This window comes from Dermacentor variabilis, unplaced genomic scaffold (assembly GCF_050947875.1).
Source record: "Dermacentor variabilis isolate Ectoservices unplaced genomic scaffold, ASM5094787v1 scaffold_438, whole genome shotgun sequence".
In the NCBI taxonomy this organism is placed as follows: Eukaryota; Metazoa; Arthropoda; class Arachnida; order Ixodida; family Ixodidae; genus Dermacentor; species Dermacentor variabilis.
This window is the reverse complement of record NW_027460630.1, coordinates 297-18865: the sequence shown is the minus strand read 5'-3', so window position 1 is coordinate 18865 and position 18569 is coordinate 297. Positions and strand designations below refer to the sequence as shown.

Sequence of the window (18569 nt, the reverse complement as noted above, 5' to 3'; positions counted from 1 at the left end):
GTGATTACAGAATTGACCGTATTTTGCAAATAAGAAGAACGGTGAGTTCCGTAAAACGGAAATGCTGTAAATTGAGCCCCGTACTTGTGATTATAGTACATGACCGTACTTTGGTAATGAAGAAACGGGGACTTGAATGCTCGTGTTCTCGAGCCAAATTGTTTCGTTCATTGGAATAAGTTATTTTGGGCAATGAACCACCCAAGTCGTACATTACAACGTGGATAACTTGCAACATCATTTAAGATATAGCTGGAAATGGGGCAGAAATCATAGCACACAGGAAATACACCACACAGAACGTGCTGTGTTTGCATGTTTCCTCCTAGTGTCATTGTTTTCTACACCGCTTATTCTTCGTGTCAGTGTTGTCATGTTGCACTTGGGTTCTGCATCCACCATGTACACAGCATACATACAGATTTGTGTTCGAGAAACAACAAGCCACTTGAATCTGAAAAAAACCTGTGTTTATTCTGCTTTACTGAAAAAAGCAGGGTGTGAGACCGGGCTAGTTGGTATTCCATGCTGAAGTGACCAGCACAAGAGTGAACGGGGGACACTAAAAAGGTGACAAGAACAGGTGCGAACTTCCAATTGGTGTTTATTATGAAAAGGCATGTATATATACTCTTGTGCACTTGATCATAATCAGTTACAAGAGCGCACTAAGGCCGCCCCAAGGCCTAAGGCGGCCTCCCACATACAGACCCCAGGTATGCAAAGTTTTTAATGTCAACGCTAGGGATAATTTGCTAATGCAGTTGCCTTATGCGTTATCTGCCCCCTCAATGATGGGCCTAGTGCTTTCTTGCGCGTTGCTTGCTATTATTTCTGTTTTTTCAGAGTGCATGACATTTGCATGGGGAGTTTTGGATTCCAAGGAAACCCTCTCTCCCTTTTGTACTTTTGTATTATGTTCGTGTAGTCTCATATTTAGGCACCTTCCCGTTTGTCCCACGTAACGCTGCCCACAGAAAAGAGGTGTGCTATTCACTACTCCCCCTGAGCATTTCGACGAAACCTTTTCTGTGAGCAATGTGGCATGAAATTGATTCTCTGCTGACAGGGCTGGTTTTGGCACATAACTGAGATAACTTGTTGGGTGCGGGAAAAATGACCGAAACTCCCGCCCTTTGGCCTATTTTCTTTAGTTTATGCAAGATAGCGTGAATGTATGGGATGACTGCTAGATTCCTGCGAACAGTATCACATAGGTGCAACTAAAGAAAATAGGCCAAAGGACTGCAGTCTTGGTCATTCTTCCGCACCCCGCAAGCTATCTAAGTTATGTGCCAAAACCAGCCCTGTCAGCAGACAATCAAAATCATGCAACATTGTGCAGAGAAAGGGTTTCATCAAATGCTCAAGAGGAATAGTGTATAGCATACCTCTTTCCTGCGGGTAGCGTTACGTGGGACAAATGGGAAGTTCCCTAAACTTGAGACTACAGGAACATAATCGGAGAGTACAAAAAGGGAAAGAAGGTTTCCTTGGAATCCATTGCTCCCAATGCAAATGTCATCGACTGTTTGAAAAAACAGAAATAATAGCAAGCAGTGTGAAAGAAAACACTAGACTCATCATTGAGGCAGCGGCTATTGCAGAATGCAACTGTGTTAGCAAGCCATCCCTATAGCACTGACTGTTAAAGAATTTGAATATCTGGGGTCTGTATGCAGGAAGCCGCCTTAGGCCTTGGTGCGCTCGTTTATTTGTGATGGCCATGTTGACTTGCATGATTGTAACAGATTATGATCAAGTGTGCAAGAGTACATATACATACCTTTTTGTAATGAACACCGGTTGGAAGTTTACGCCTGTCTTTGTCGCCTTTTTAGTGTCCCGTGTCCACTCTTGCGCAAGTCCTTTCCGCATAGACACTAGAAATTGGCTGACTAGAGGAAGGATTGGTTGAGACTTGGAATGACTGGCTGCTTGCAGAGGCCTTCGGCTTTGCCTGAAAAGAAAGAAACACCAATCAATTAAGGCTGTTCAATTATTTACCATCATCATCATCACTATTGTTACTCAGATAAACAATGATTTCGTATTCACAACTGTTACTACAAGTGCTCTTGTCAAAAGAAATGGTTCAGACCCAGCCATGTTGGTATATATTCATTCGTAGCCTTATAGCATAAAAAGCTTCAGATAGAAAGGACCCAAGTCAATTGATGGTTTGCCTGGAACAGCCAAAGATGTCACGTGCACATTATGACATTCGGAGATTACTTCTCCCATATTTAGGTACAGCTGCCATGGCCACATACTGCAGACCATAGCTTTCAACTTTCACTGCTCTATTGCTCCATTAAACAACCTTGCAGATTTTACTGTTTCCCAAAACAATGAAGCACTCTTGAAACAAGCGCAAACCATGCATGTTGTTTACTTCCGACCCAGAACAAGCAAGCCAAAGATATTGTCCAGCTGACAGGCTGGTAGAATAGCAACAATACAAAAAAACCATGCTTGCACCACAACTGTGTCACAACAGCCGTCAGCCCCTTTCGGATATGGTTTGTGTCACGGAAGAAGTATCAATGTGAAATATTCTTTTTACTCAAGCAGTGAAAATTGAAAGTTACGGTTGTGAATGCATCAACATACCCTTCCCATCTTCATAAAAAGTTATAATATTGCACTGTGTTCACCGAAAAATTTGCCCTTTTTGTAAAGAAGCCTGCAATTATGCCTGGACCCCATACATGGCTCTGGCAGGCAGTACTGTTTATTCTGTCCATTTCTTGACTTGCAATTCCATAACGAAACAAATAATGCAACATATTTTTTCAGATTGCATTGCTTCATGTGAATGTGCTTAATTCGGGAAATTTCTGAAATGAATCAAGACTCTCCTAAAAAATTTTAAAGTAGAGTAATTCATTAACATGCCTAAACATGAGCACTTCCCGTAGATTTTGAGAGCCAATGAGGACAGAGCTATTTGCTCAAATTTCTATGACTCATGGCAACAGGATGGCCAAATTCCGTGCTGTTAGTAAATGCAAAGAAAAAAAACTTTGGTCAATTTATGCAATGTTTTTTTCCAAAATTTTTCTTCTTTATACCGTAGTGGGGGTACTCTGTGGTAATTAGTTGGAATTAATGCTATTGGCCTGCAGTCTGGTACAAAATACTTTTAAAGCCGCAGCGACAACACTATTTCCTGCGGATCTATCCAAAATGCAGATTCGGTAAAATACAGGGAGAATGCTTCTAACTAAACAGGTAATTCTATATTGCTTTTTGCAGAGACACCTTTTTTTTCTTGGGAAAACTAAGGTTAATTTCATTGTTGCCAGGCTCGGGCAGCAAAATAAATATTAAAATCAAAATTAAAAGTGATCGCCAGGCATGTCCAGTTGAATTTATCTGAACATGCCCTACTGTCGGCAGTACATATGTTGCCACTTTAAAGGCCTGCAAGAAGGCACCAGTTACATTTTCTAGGGCAAGAAGGCAATGAAGTATGTTACTTAAGGCAATTAGTCACAGGAGTCCTGGTTGAGTAGAAGAAAATTTAAAGACTATAAATTGTTTAGAAGACTTAAGTCACATAAAAGTACCATCATTGCATTGTGCTAAAACTAACCTAAGAGACTGAAACCTGACATGATAAAAATGGAGCTTGAGAATGAAGGCTTGCTCAACAAGCAACAGAACGACAAAAAATGATATGCATGATAAATTAAAAAAAACACGCTGTTGAGGACGGTAAAGAACTAGGCACCATGACGAAATTTGTAAATATGCAAGCATAGGATGGAGTCAGTTGGCGCAAGCCATATATATTTACAGATTACTTGGAAAGGCCTTCGTCCCGCAGTGGACATAATGTATGTGAGAGCACTGTGCCCCTTCGATTATGCAGTCCCAGACTGTCCGCAAACCAGCTGTGGCTTCTGGTCTGGCTTGCAGTGACAGAAGGGCGCATCTCAGTCATGTGATCCCGCTGCCTGGGACTGTCCAAGGTTTTGTTTGAAAGCACCGTGATTGGAAGTCGCTCTCCTGGCTGCTGTTGTCTGCTATTAGCTGCTTAAATTATGGGGTTTTACGTGCCAAATCCACTTTCTGATTACGAGGCAAGCCGTAGTTGAGGACTCCGGAAATTTCGACCACCTGGGGTTCATTAACGTGCACCTAGATCTAAGTACATGGGTGTTTTCATATTTTGCCCCCATTGATATGCGGCCACCGTGGACGGGATTCAATCCCGTGACCTCGTGCTTTTAGCTACTTGTAGATAGCGCCCTACCCAGCAAATTCAGTAGCGTGGTCATCAAAATGGTGCAGTCTCAGAGGCCATGTCGCCGACACAACCATAAAGCTTGCATAATGGAATCGCAGCCTGAGCACATTGAACATAATAACAAAGCTCAGTTTACATCGTGCTCTCGCTCTTCGGGCCCCTTAACCGCTGTATTTAAGCCAGCTCATTCATTTCCTGTAAAATTTAAGCGTCATTGCCACACAAAAATAAGCAAAAACACGGTTGTGCCACATCACTGTTCACCCACAAAGCACAGGCCGATATCCTCAAAGCTCGTGAAACCGTCTACTAAAGGCCTGACGTGTGTCTAGGACAGAGCGCGTCTACACTGTCTACTAATCCTGCACATCCAAAAGCAAAATTCCGAATTTGGGTAACAGAAGGAATCAGCACACATGTCAACAGCAATCTGTGAAGCTCTGATTATACAGGTTGTCCCACGTAACTTGAGCCAAACAATAAAAATATGCAAATGTGACGTAGCTCGACAGAACCAAGGTAATGTTGTTTGCCGTCACTTGGAGATACTTAGATATTTTTTGATTCCACCACAATAAATATTTCATCTTCGTTAATTAATCAACTTTTCAAATATTATAATCAGATTAGAAGCGTCCATGAGAAAATTGTAGAGCAACATGAAAAGCTCCCCATACAGCTTTCTGTTGTTTGAGACATGCTGCGTAGAAGTGTTTTTTCGAGAAAGAAGCTCGCGAATACACAAAAAGTGCTGCGAATGGACAGTCACGCAACAATTTAGTGTGTATTTGCAGGCTTCTTTCATGCTAGGAAAAACACTTTTATGTAGCATGTATTAATCATAATATTTGGGAAGTTGATTAATTACCGAATACTAATGATTTAATCTGGCGAAATGAAAAAGAAATGAGTATGTCGAAGCGAGGGCAAACAACATTACCTTGGTTCTGTCCAGTTACGTGGCATTTGCATATTTTCAAGTTACGTGAAACACCCTGTATGCCACGCCAGCTACCAGCATTAAATATCTACATGCAATATGATATGTTTCCTCGTCCACCAGTTTCACTCATCTGAACAGCGAAATCTACCTGTTTACTATGCATATAGCAATGAGCATGACAGATGTCACGAAACACATCAAGAAAAGCAAGCATTTGCGCCTGATCACTGTGTTTTGCCTTAAGGTTGCAGCAATTAGACCACTCATGAAACCCTCGCATTATGGCACACAAAGCATCGATTTAACAGAAGCGATAGCTGAGTGCATGATATTTGCTGTCTGGAACGCGCAAAGTACATATAAACACACAGCCTCTTTTAAAACATAGCATCAAGCCCGCATGCATCTTTTTAAGACAGCCGCTGTCTGGTAGCTACTTGCATATGTCTGAACAAATATCTGCTGACAGCTCTGAGAGTCCGCAGAGTCTGTGACTTCTGGTAAAATGAATGCGATACTGGCTGCTCTCGGACTGGTGGATGGGGCTTCCGAAGCCGATTGAGAAAATCGAATGCGGGACAGCAGTGCTAAGCAGTCCAGGACTGTCAAGGACTGATAATCGAAGAGGCCCACTAATGCTTTGTGTTCCTATCCTATGTAATCTCTTCATACTGATCAGCTCAAGCTGCATGGCAAAGTCTCTTGTTAGTGCTCTGAAGACAAGCCTCTGGCACAAACATTGGCTATAGAGACGACCATCGTTCGACAACTGTTGATCTGTTCATAGAAGTGAGAATTCCGCGACAAACTTTTCAATGAAGTAAGCAATATGATGATGAACTTGTTTCACAAAACTTCATAAGTACACCTGACCTTTGACTCATTTTTGCATGTAAGTAAATATTATGAAATTGTCGCTGTGAACAGTTGTCCCCGACTGCTGTACACTTGTGATAAAAAATTAACCGTATTTGAAAGTTTGTATAATTAGCCAGGAGAGCCGCACTTGCTGGATGGCTCATCATTCAATTTGGAAAAAAATTCAGCAGTGAGCAGCAATTGTATCACTAATGACCTTGAACATCTTTTATAATTATTAATTTGTAAACACCTGTTGTCGAACAGCCCACCTACTGAAGTTTTGAACACATTGTACACAACTATAGCACATACTACGCGAAATAAGATCTGTAATAGACCTTACCAAATACAATATTAGTGTGGCGGCAAGTCAAATGGCTCCTTGCAATGCTTGCGTCCTTCCTGGGAGAACAAAAAACGACATTAGGCTTACACTGACAGCACCAAACCACATAATTTAAGTTGCAAACAAGTGCCCCAGAACATAGGAAGTTCTAATTAGATATGGTCAACCTGCTTGACCATGTCACAGACATTGAATGACAGAATGTACTTTTATGGAGCCGCAACTCTATGAAATACATGCTAATACAAACATGCTAGTACACAGAATCAAATTGGATGCATGAAAATTCTCAGTAAACCTTTATTTCCTAGCAACCACAAGTTGCTCTTTGTGAAGTGCAACAAGTGAGTGTCTAACCTACACTAAGAAGGTGGAAAATTCGGGAGCCTTTTTGGTGAATAACTAACCATATCTCTACCGGTACCCAGCAATACAAAGGTGAATTGTAAGTATTATATTGATTAACGAAACAGTTCAGTGCTACCAAGCAAGTACAATAAATTATTTCGAATTCATCTTCATGTCAGGCTAATCAAGTTAATTTTCTTTAGATCACATGAGAGAATGGTTGGAAAAAATATTGGAATCTGTCAACAATGTTGAAGCAATTTTATGATGGCCTGCAGTTGTTGAAATAAGACCTGGGGCAGGGGGAGAAAAGACAAAGAAGTGTGATAAAACAAAATGGGGCCTGTGCTGTGCAGCTACTAAATGCAGTTTTATTAAATTATGATGTGCAAAACAGCAGATGTAAGAGATGCGAGACCCTCAGGTGGTATTTTGCAATGTTGTTACGGGAAATTGTTTCAAAGATGACTCCTTAACCCTTCAAGGGTCAATGACGTATATTTACGGCACTATCTGTAGGTTTAAAAAGCGCGACAATTTCCTAACCTTTTCTTTTCTGTCATGTGCTGCCATTATGTGGAAATGCAGGGAATTTCTTTTGCACGCCTCGCTCTCTCAGTTTTCGTTGCATGGTTTGTTTTAGCGCTAGTTTGCTCCTGCGCGTCTATGTACTACCGCTTGCGCATTGGCGTGCGCGCGGGCGGGTGGCGGTTGGGGTTTTGTTTTCGCAGGCCGTTTCGGCTTCTTGCGCTTGCAAAACTGATGGCTATCTCGTTACTAATCGCCTTGTTTCTCGCTCATTTAGTGCTCGCAGGGGTGCGCATAGGAAGAATGCTGCCGTGCATGCGCTTCTGTTGCTCCTTTTCTTTTTTTTGAGACTCGCGAAAACTAATTGCATCTGGTTGGCGATAAGATGAAGATTAGTGGAAGTTTGTCACATGTTTTGCTTTTTTGATGGGCACACAACCGCACAGTTTTCTTGAGTGCATGCACCTACACAGTTCGATTACACTATGGATGTACTATCATAAGCAATATGAAAGGGAACACAGGAACGCGTGGCAAACAGCCTTGAAACAGACTCGGAGCGATACGCGGATGGCGCTGTGAAAAATGAAGGGGGAAAGGGGAGTGCTCTTCCACTAACTGTTGGCACTCCCAGCACGCTGGCATTTCTACAAAGGAGCAGCTTACGTCATGGATCGTCCGACAGCCGATAAGATGGTGATCGTCACCAGTGACTTACACCGATTCACTTTCTTTTCTTTCATTCTCTTTTTTTGTTCGTGCAACCACTTGATAGTACTCCGAGAAAAAGTTTGCCCTGTATTTCAAACCGATTCTTTATTTGAATCGACGCACTCGGTTGTCAGTGGCACCTCGAACAGTGGCGACGCTCAAACCAATGACGACAGAGGAATAGAATAAAGAGAAATTAAAAAAAAAAGAACATTGACAAACTGTCTCTCGTGCGACTGTTGCACGAAGTTCGTTCAGAGAAAATTCACGTCGCACACTGCAGTGGCCCACGCAGAGCAGTCAACCCTGAATTTGCAGCCTCAAGATGCCTCGAGTGCCTCTTAAAGAGCGGGAAGATATAATAGAAATGTCTAAAAGAGGTTATACGCAGCGCAATATTGCTCTCGTGACAAGCCGCCCATTGAAAACGGTCAACCGGATTATCCAGGCTTACCGAGACGAAGGACGCATAAACGATGCGCCGCACCGCACACCACCTCGATCAACAACGAACGACCAAGACCTTTGCATCGTGGCTGCCGTCAGCGACAAGCCATTTCAAAGTGCAAAAGACATTCGAGGTGCTCTTGGCTTGAACAACTTGAGCGACAGCACGGTACGACGAAGGCTTAGAGAAGCAGGACTGCAAAGCCGCATCGCCGCACAGAAACCTCTGCTCACCGCAGCCAACAAAGCGGCTCGCCTGAGGTTCGCTACTGAACACCGCAGCTGGAGTGAGAGTGGGTAGAAGTATGTAGTTTTCTCTGATGAGTCCACGTTCTCGAGCCGCTGGGACAAACGAAAGAGAGTGTGGTGGACCGCAAACACACGCTTTAGTCCGCAGAATATCCAGGAGGTGGCCGCCAGTGGACGCGTGTCTGTGAACGTCTGGGGGGGGCGATTTCCCACGCAGGCCTAGGCCCACTGGTGAGAATTGATGGGAGGTTCACCAGTGCTGCGTATTGCACTCTGCTCGAGCACCAGATGATCCCCTACGTGTTGAACAGGCTGCACCTGGATGGGTGTTATTTTTTCCAACAGGACTTGTCTCCCGTTCACACATCGAAGGACGTGGCGCGCCTTTTGGAAGAGCGAGGGGTAATGCAACTTCAGTGGTGTGCGAAGGGTGCCGACATGAACATTATAGAGCACGTTTGGGGCCGTATGAAAGTGAACCTTTCGAAGAGCTCACTAGAATTGGCGAACTCCGACCAACTATGGGAAGCAATAGAACATGAGTGGAAGCCCGCCTTCAGCGTGATACCGCACTCATCGAGGCTCTCTACGCATCTTTGCCTCAAAGAACAGAGGCCATCGTTAAGTCGACGGTGGCATGACGCGTTATTAGGCCACCAACGAACAAAGCAAAGGACGAGGATAAGCTGCGATAACGCTACTGCCTTATTTCATTTGCTTCAATATCTTTTTAATATTCGGCAAGCGCCAATAAAATTATTTTGAACTTACCCTTAAAGACAATTTTTTCCCGGTTTAGAAGATTTACCATAAATCAATATCGAAGTCCGGAACAGTGCTATCTTTTGTAATGATTCGACGCAAAAGGTTACCAGTGACGCAATATCGAACAGTGTTATCACTGTCTGCTGGCGATGTGAAATTCCGCACTTTGCAGACGCATGGCGGGAGTGCGAACAGTTGTTAGAACAGCGTCCCCCTTTCCACTTTGTTTCCAACGGTGGCCGCTGCATATCACCCATATAGCTGGGTCTGAGGGTGTTTTCTACGCGTTCCTGTGTTCCCTTAGATATTGCTCATAATAGTACATATTAGTGTAAGAGCAGGAACATTTGAGTCTTGCAAAGTATTCTCGTGTGCACATTTTCAAAGCCTTGAACTATAACAATGTAACAAATTTTTTACTCTTATAGGTTTATTTCCTTTTTTATTATTGTTATTCATGAATAACGAGTACCGTATGTACCAACGCAAAATAATTTTTTTGTGGCTTTACGGACACCCTAGAAAAATTACGGTAAATTTTTTTCGAAATAAGTCCCTAAAAATTGGAATCTGCAATAAAAAAAATCGACCCTGGGCGGTCGAATATGGCGAAAAAGATCGACCCTCAGGGGGTTAATTATATTCATGTAATCTTTAGAAACGGATGGCATAAAGGACATACTTGTTGACAGTTTTATAGCGAGTCATGAACACGATGCACGCGGGAGTTAAAGAAGCATCTTTAAAAAATGCTCTAGAAACTTGCAAAAAGCAAGTTTCTATAACCTCTCACAACACCGAGCTTCACCTACAAGTGTTGTAACATTTCCTTGCAACGTGCAGCACTGTTTTCACAGACATAGTTTGAATCACTGTGTCACAAGCTCTGGAAACAAAAGTGCATACATAAGTGCTAAACAAGCACATATGATGCCCTACCCCTACTGCACAGACACATTTATCTACACTAACACATGTAGATGGATTATATCATCCATTTGGTAGCTTCTGATCATGTTCCAAAGCATGAATCTCATAACTGCAAATTCTATAAGAATGTGACACCGACTGATTACTTGGGGACAACACGAAAAGATGGGAGAAGGCCAAACAACACGAGCGCAGGCTAAGACTTTTGGTTAATTGCGCACGCACACACACACACACACACACACACACACACACACACACACACACACACACACACACACACACACACACACACACACACAAACACAAACACAAACACAAACAAACAAATATTAGGCCTATTTGTCCTGCCTAGTTGCAGCTGCAGGACAACGGGATGTTGTAAACAACCACACAGTTGAACTGCTGCATGTGCCTCTTGCTACACTTTGCGCCAAGGCCTGGTCTGATTCACCTTTTTGAACCCAGATTTTGAGACCATGGCTGACCTTCTGAACGTGATCTAACAGTGGTCACACCACTGTAGGCCAATGTTAGACCTGGGTATAGAAGTTCTCCTCGACTTGTTGAGGATGCTATTTCGTGCTTCTGTGACAGAGCTTCACAGCCGAACAGTGCGCTGATGCGAAAGGCAGAATTCCCTCCTTAAAAGACGGGGCATAGATGCAGTGCACATGACACTCACCAAAGAAAACAATGAGGTCAAGAAATGGAAGATCACTGTCTAGTTGTAGTTTTCCAGTAGAACACGTTGTGGGGACTACTTGGTGAAGAGCTTTCAGAAGATGAAGCGCCAACAGAGACAACACAGTAAGAAAGAACAAAGACAGCACAAGGTGCTACTTGCAACTGTTTATTGAGGTCAAAAGCAGCTGAATATATAGCCATGGGGAGAAGGGGAAGAAAAAAACAGAAGCATTGCTTGTGTGAAGGCGCACGCGCGAGAACACAGAAGATGAAGGGAATCATAAGATTAGCCAAAATCTAAAATTTATCTAAAAACATGCATTCATTTGTGTAAATATTCAGACACAGGCATGCTGACACAGGCATCCCCTCTATTCTTAATCTGGTTGGCCTTCAACAGCTCACGTGCCATAGTGTATTTGCTTTTAAGCACGATCGTTGTATCCTGAAGCCTTGCTTCACATACTTGCTTATTCTCATTCCTGCAGGCCTTGCAATGAAGTGGCAAGTTTGAGCCATAACTATTTTTCAGCGGAAGCTTGTGCTCCCACAGGTGTTCGCTGATACATCAGCCAGTTTGTCCGATACACTCTTTCCCACACTTCCACGGTATACGACCGCTTCTTCACACTTCACAAAAGGATTTGTATGTTTAATAGAACACTCTACTTTTAGAGTCATGAGATCCAATCAGGCGGCACAAAGTAGCAAGCTTTCGGGGCGCAGCAGAAACCACAGGAATTTTATATTTTGCGGCGATGTGTTTAAGATTACGCGCCACTTCGTGAGAATACGGTATCGCCACTGGATACGGCAGAAATCCTTGCGGGCACGAGGTCGGTATACCGACCCTGCAATTAATTGTTGCAATATAAGTCTATGCACTCCAAGACTGTTAAACGTGCGATTGCCACTATGTGCCTTGAATTTACCCTTAAAGAATTGTGCTGTCATAAGGCACACAAAACCTTTGACGAACAGATTTTGAAGTTGAAGAAAGCTGGCTTTCCTTGTTTGGTTTTGAGCAAAGTTTCGGAGGCGTTGTTGAAAAAGGTGCAAAAAGAAAGAAACTGAAGCAGTGAAGAAGGTCAAACATTGGAAAAGAAAGCTACAGTGGTGATACCGTATTCTCACAAAGCAGCACATAATCTTAAACATGTCATCGTCAAATACAAAATTCCTGTGGTTTCTTCCGAGCCCCAAAAACTTGCTACTTTGTGCCGTCTGATTGGATATGATGACTAAGAAAGTAGAGTGATCTAGTAAACACACAAACCCTTTTGTGAAGTACGGAGAAGGGGTCGTATACTGCATACCGCTGAAGTGTGGGAAGGAGTAAACCGGACAAACTGGCCAATGTATTAATGAACACCTGCAGGAGCACAAGCTTTCACTCAAAAATGGTTATGGCTCAAACTTGCTGCTTCATTGCAAGGCATGTGAGAATGAGAATAAGCAAGTACGTGAAGCAAGGCTTCCTAATACAACAATCATGTTTAAAAGCAATGACACTGTGGCACGTGAACTTTTGGAGGCCAACCAGACTAAGAAAAGAGGGGACGCCTGTGTCGACACCTCGTCTCCGACTATTTACAGAAATGAACGCATGTTTTTAGATAAGTTTTAGATTTTGGTTAATCTTATGATTCCCTTCATATACATCTTCCATATTTTTGCACATGCGCATTCACATAATCAGTGCTTCTTTTTTTTTTCTTCCCCCTCTCCCCATGGCTATATATTCAGTGCTTTTGACCTCAATAAACAGTTGCAAGTAGCACCTTGTCCTGTCTTTGTTCTTTCTGACTGTGCTGTCTCTGTTGGCACTTCATCTATTGAAATGTAGTTTTCCCCTTTCCATGAGCTCATCTAGCACTGTAGAGAAGACAGAAAACAAATAACTCAACCCATTTAGTAGCCTTACTTCACGTCATATAGGGTAGAAAGTTTCCAATGAAGCAGAATACCTTTACTACGCTGGTTCTTACAGCAGCTAGTGTTTTACGACTAGCTGACAGTGTTCTCGGCAGTGAAAAGTCACAATTAAAGTGGTTGAGCAACTATTTAATGTCTCCTACAAAGTGCCACGCATGTTCAAGTAAGCAAAACTACTACTGAAAGGCAAGCTCCACTATCTGGGCCTGAAGATTTTCTGTGGTGAGCATCGAGCTGGAGCTATTCCCTGCACTCAAAGGTGTTTTTAACTTTTCTATTGGTGCACCTGAACACTGAAGCATGTTGTTGCTACAGGAACACCGGAGATCACATTTAACACTTGGTACCACCCCGACGTGGAGGGGAGCTTCCATAACCAAGTACAATGTTTGCTTTTAACAGTGCGTTCGCACTGCCTTTTAGCATGCATTGCCAAGAAGCATTTAATGGAGTTGAACGTAGCTGACGTCTTAGGTCAGACAACTTCGAGTAAGCCAAGGCCTATGACTGTTATGCAATCTGTACACAAAGGCAACCATCAATTCAAGCAAATTGTTCAGAGAGTTGAAACTACCTTTTTATTTTCAGTGCCAAGCAATCTGGGCACGTACAAAATGTTAACCGGACCAGGGCAACACGTGAAGTTTACATCAAAAAGTATGTGCTGGAGTTCATAGGTACTACGGTTGGTGCTGTTTACAATATCCCACTGTCCTGCAGCAGCAATTATGTAGGACAAACCGGCCGACGACTCAAGGATTATCTTACAAAACATGCACAGACCCTTGACACAACATGGGGGAGCAACATAGCTATTGATGCTGCTTTGTGCAGTTGTACACCAAATTTTTAGCAGTGAAGTATCTTCATGACACATTTTCATAGCAGACTTAACTTTCAGAATAGCTCCCACTATGCTAGCGTGTCATCACTTAACCTGCCGGAGCATTCTGAATTGGGCTGCTTGGTGCATGTTTAGAAGGGAACCGAACAGGGCTACAGACAGGACAAAGGGAATATGTTGCTGTGTACAACACTGTCACTTCATACTGGCAGTAGCACTGTTCGTTCCCTTTTAAATATTCATATCTTTTGGTCGCCTGACCACGCAACGCTGCTGCGAGCTCAGGCTATAATTTTACATTGTTACGTTGCCTTCCAATGTTGCACTTAATTACATCATCGCATACTCATCTGTTATAGTTAGCTCAACACTAGCTCACAGTGAGCTTATTCGTGGCTAATCTTAGTTACCATGGAGCCCATGCATGACGGTGCTAACGATCAGTGTGCAGTGTTGTTGCATACTCATTAAGCCAACACTAGACAAACAGTTATTTTATTGGTGCGTGTTTTATCTGTTGCCTCAAATTTTGAACTCTGGCACTATAAGTGTTTTTTAAACACCACTCATATGTGCAACCAAGTCAGGTATGAAACAATATCCCTTTCAAGTCGACGTGCTCATACTGAACCAATTTGTTGCCACAGGAAAACAAATCATCAATTATCCTTTGAATGCATCTGCAAAAATTACTCTACTTGCATAGGCCTCGTCATTCCACCAACATTTGCAGTCACTGTCTATTAAGACTGCATATGCAAGACAGATATACAATAGAATGGCACAGCTTTCCAGAACAAAGAGCACCACTAGACAGACTGCTGTGGCACACTTTCTCAGGCCCGCTGGCTGAGAAACTGCGCACAAACCGGCACACAGACATCCTTCACTGGTGCAATAGCTGCAATTGAAGCAAATAATATCAGGTATTTTCAGACCGGTCGTCCACAGTAAAGCAAAAACATTTTCATATACAAATACTCTTGCACATAAGCTTGTCACCGAATTACCGATTGCTGTGGTATCGTTTGGTGTCTTCAATTGTATCGTTCAACTCATTTAAAAAAAGACTTCATGAAGCACCTTCTATTCGGCAAAACAGCAGACATTTTGCTCTACATAACTCACAACATGTATTTTAGAATAATTATTGTATTGATGCCTATATGCTGAAAATTAGTCTATGCAACTAGAGACAGTCAGTATTAGAACCAGCCTTTAACATCAGTGTTGACACATCTTTTGATTTTTTATACCAGTTTGGAACATTTGTAACTTTGGATGTCCATTACACACTTTTTGGCACCGCTATTCTGTGTCAACGTTACGTTAAAAATTACTTATCACATGCACTTGCTTTACAATTAAGCCGCAGATGGGCAAAATTTACGTGGCAATCCACTCCCAGATTACGTTAAATGCTGACGTATTGCGTCAGAACGTTGATAGTCACCCTGGTAGCTGTCTGAAGTAAAAACAAAACAAAAACAAAAATTCGCGAAACATCTGGTGCCGATTACCAGCTAGCAAAATAATCAATTTCTTCTCCAGCGACCCTTAATGGGTATCACGCGGACACCTTCAAGTGCGATCGCGCACGATTGCTCGATCCCAAAGTGTTCCAAGGCACCGTGTTACACCAGTGTTACGTAACACTGCAGATCGCACGAGGTTACGGCAGCAAGCACGCTACACCGTCCATTCATTGTGATGTAGGGGCATCGCATGCAACATGCTCTATGAGGTCTTCATACACAAGCAGACTTTCAATTCCAGAAGCAGTCTTTCAATTACGGATATGAACACAGCGATTATGCACGCCAAGCACACTGCGTCCTAAGCTTAAGGAAAAAGAATTTCGCTGTGATGCAATGCGTCGCCGAATACGGCTAACATAGTGTTACACCGCGCCGTGAGAGATTGCTAAGGGGAACAGTAACTTCACTTTATTTTGGAATGCCAAGAACACATCACAACACATTGCAAAACTGGAATGCCAACGTCAGTAAACCAGCTGCCACATACAGCCGATAACGAACTGCTACAGACGACATCGTCGCTGATGTTGCCTACGCGCCTCAATGTACTCTATATGAAATCAGCACAACAAACGCTACACCATTTATCACAGACTCGCAATGCCGCGGCTTTATCAATCCTCATGGCCAAGCGGGAATGTCGTTACAGGGCACTGACAGGGCATGCTCACACAACACAGTTCAGCCCGTCACCGGCCATCGCGGTGCATTTCGCACGCGCGACGTGCACCAACAACAAAAAAGGACACTTAAATCACTTACTTGCGTAGCAGTCCATCGTCGATTCCTTCTTATTCTCTCAGTGAAATCCCAAATGCAACAGGTATACCACCACCGCACACCGCCATTTCCAGCCGCTGTCCACTCTGTACTGTTGAGGCGGAGAAATGCAACCCGTCGTGTAGAAGCGATGAAGGGTGGTAAGCAGCGCCACCGCTGAAACCTCTTCCGTTTGTGCGTGCGTACTACGATTCGCCTATGAATAATGTTCAAGCAGCGTTACCTATGGTGATATTAGGTAACTGCTGGTAAACGTGGGCGGTGTCTTTTCTTTATATTCGTTGCGTGTTGATTTTTCGCTCTTAACATGCTCAGTTGCCCTCCACATGAAATTACGGACGGTTCTCCGTATTTCAAAAACAGAGCTCACGTCCGTTTTTTTACGTAGAATTCCGCCGTTTTTCATGAAACTGAACGGTCTACGTAATTTTTACGGCAGGTTTGACTGTAAAATTACGGAAATTTTTTACAGTGCATGCAAATGGTGCTTTTGGCAGAACGCGCGTGTGGATTTCTACCAAACGACGTGAAAAGCATGCCGATGCTGCTCTTTTTAGCACCCGCACATGGATTTGTGCCAAAACGCGTTTTTAGCATGCACATGCATCTTTTGGTAGACGCGGACGCAGTTTTCTGCAAAACCACACGATATGCATGCAAATGGTGCTTTTGGCAGAACGCGCGTGTGGATTTCTACGAAACGACGTGAAAAGCATGCCGATGCTGCTCTTTTTAGCACCCGCACATGAATTTGTGCCAAAACGCGTTTTTAGCATGCACATGCATCTTTTGGTAGACGCGGACGCAGTTTTCTGCAAAACCACACGATATGCATGCAAATGGTGCTTTTGGCAGAACGCGCGTGTGGATTTCTACCAAACGACGTGAAAAGCATGCCGATGCTGCTCTTTTTAGCACCCGCACATGGATTTGTGCCAAAACGCGTTTTAAGCATGCGCATGCATCTTTTGGTAGACGCGGACGCAGTTTTCTGCAAAACCACACGATATGCATGCAAATGGTGCTTTTGGCAGAACGCGCGCGTGGATTTCTACCAAACGACGTGAAAAGCATGCCGACGCTGCTCTTTTTAACATCCGCATATGGATTTGTGCCAAAGCGCGTTTTAAGCATGCGCATGCATCTTTTGGTAGACGCGGACGCAGTTTTCTGCAAAACCACACGATATTCATGCAAATGGTGCTTTTGGCAGAACGCGCGTGTGGATTTCTACCAAACGACGTGAAAAGCATGCGGATGTTGCTCTTTTTAGCACCCGCACATGGATTTGTGCCAAAACGCGTTTTAAGCATGCGCATGCATCTTTTGGTAGACGCGGACGCAGTTTTCTGCAAAACCACACGATATGCATGCAAATGGTGCTTTTGGCAGAACGCGCGCGTGGATTTCTACCAAACGACGTGAAAAGCATGCCGATGCTGCTCTTTTTAATATCCGCACATGGATTTGTGCCAAAGCGCGTTTTAAGCATGCGCATGCATCTTTTGGTAGACGCGGACGCAGTTTTCTGCAAAACCACACGATAGGCATGCAAATGGTGCTTTTGGCAGAACGCGCGTGTGGATTTCTACCAAACGACGTGAAAAGCATGCCGATGCTGCTCTTTTTAGCACCCGCACATGGATTTGTGCCAAAACGCGTTTTAAGCATGCGCATGCATCTTTTGGTAGACGCGGACGCAGTTTTCTGCAAAACCACACGATATGCATGCAAATGGTGCTTTTGGCAGAACGCGCGCGTGGATTTCTACCAAACGACGTGAAAAGCATGCCGATGCTGCTCTTTTTAACATCCGCACATGGATTTGTGCCAAAACGCGTTTTTAGCATGCACATGCATCTTTTGGTAGACGCGGACGCAGTTTTCTGCAAAACCACACGATATGCATGCAAATGGTGCTTTTGGCAGAACGCGCGTGTGGATTTCTACCAAACGACGTGAAAAGCATGCCGATGCTGCTCTTTTTAACATCCGCACATGGATTTGTGCCAAAGCGCGTTTTAAGCATGCGCATGCATCTTTTGGTAGACGCGGACGCAGTTTTCTGCAAAACCACACGATAGGCATGCAAATGGTGCTTTTGGCAGAACGCGCGTGTGGATTTCTACCAAACGACGTGAAAAGCATGCCGATGCTGCTCTTTTTAGCACCCGCACATGGATTTGTGCCAAAAGGCGTTTTAAGCATGCGCATGCATCTTTTGGTAGACGCGGACGCAGTTTTCTGCAAAACCACACGATATGCATGCAAATGGTGCTTTTGGCAGAACGCGCGCGTGGATTTCTACCAAACGACGTGAAAAGCATGCCGATGCTGCTCTTTTTAACATCCGCACATGGATTTGTGCCAAAGCGCGTTTTAAGCATGCGCATGCATCTTTT

At 43.6% G+C, this 18569-nt stretch overlaps 1 long non-coding RNA gene across 1 annotated transcript; it reads right to left on the bottom strand.

Annotated features, from left to right (window-relative positions):
* Positions 1–453: 453 nt before the first annotated feature.
* On the bottom strand, positions 454–16304 carry LOC142569058 (uncharacterized). The gene is made up of 3 exons (XR_012825629.1): positions 16150–16304; positions 6403–6461; positions 454–1960 (listed from the first exon to the last, which is right to left on the bottom strand). It is a non-coding gene; the product is annotated as an uncharacterized LOC142569058 (long non-coding RNA).
* Positions 16305–18569: the final 2265 nt, after the last annotated feature.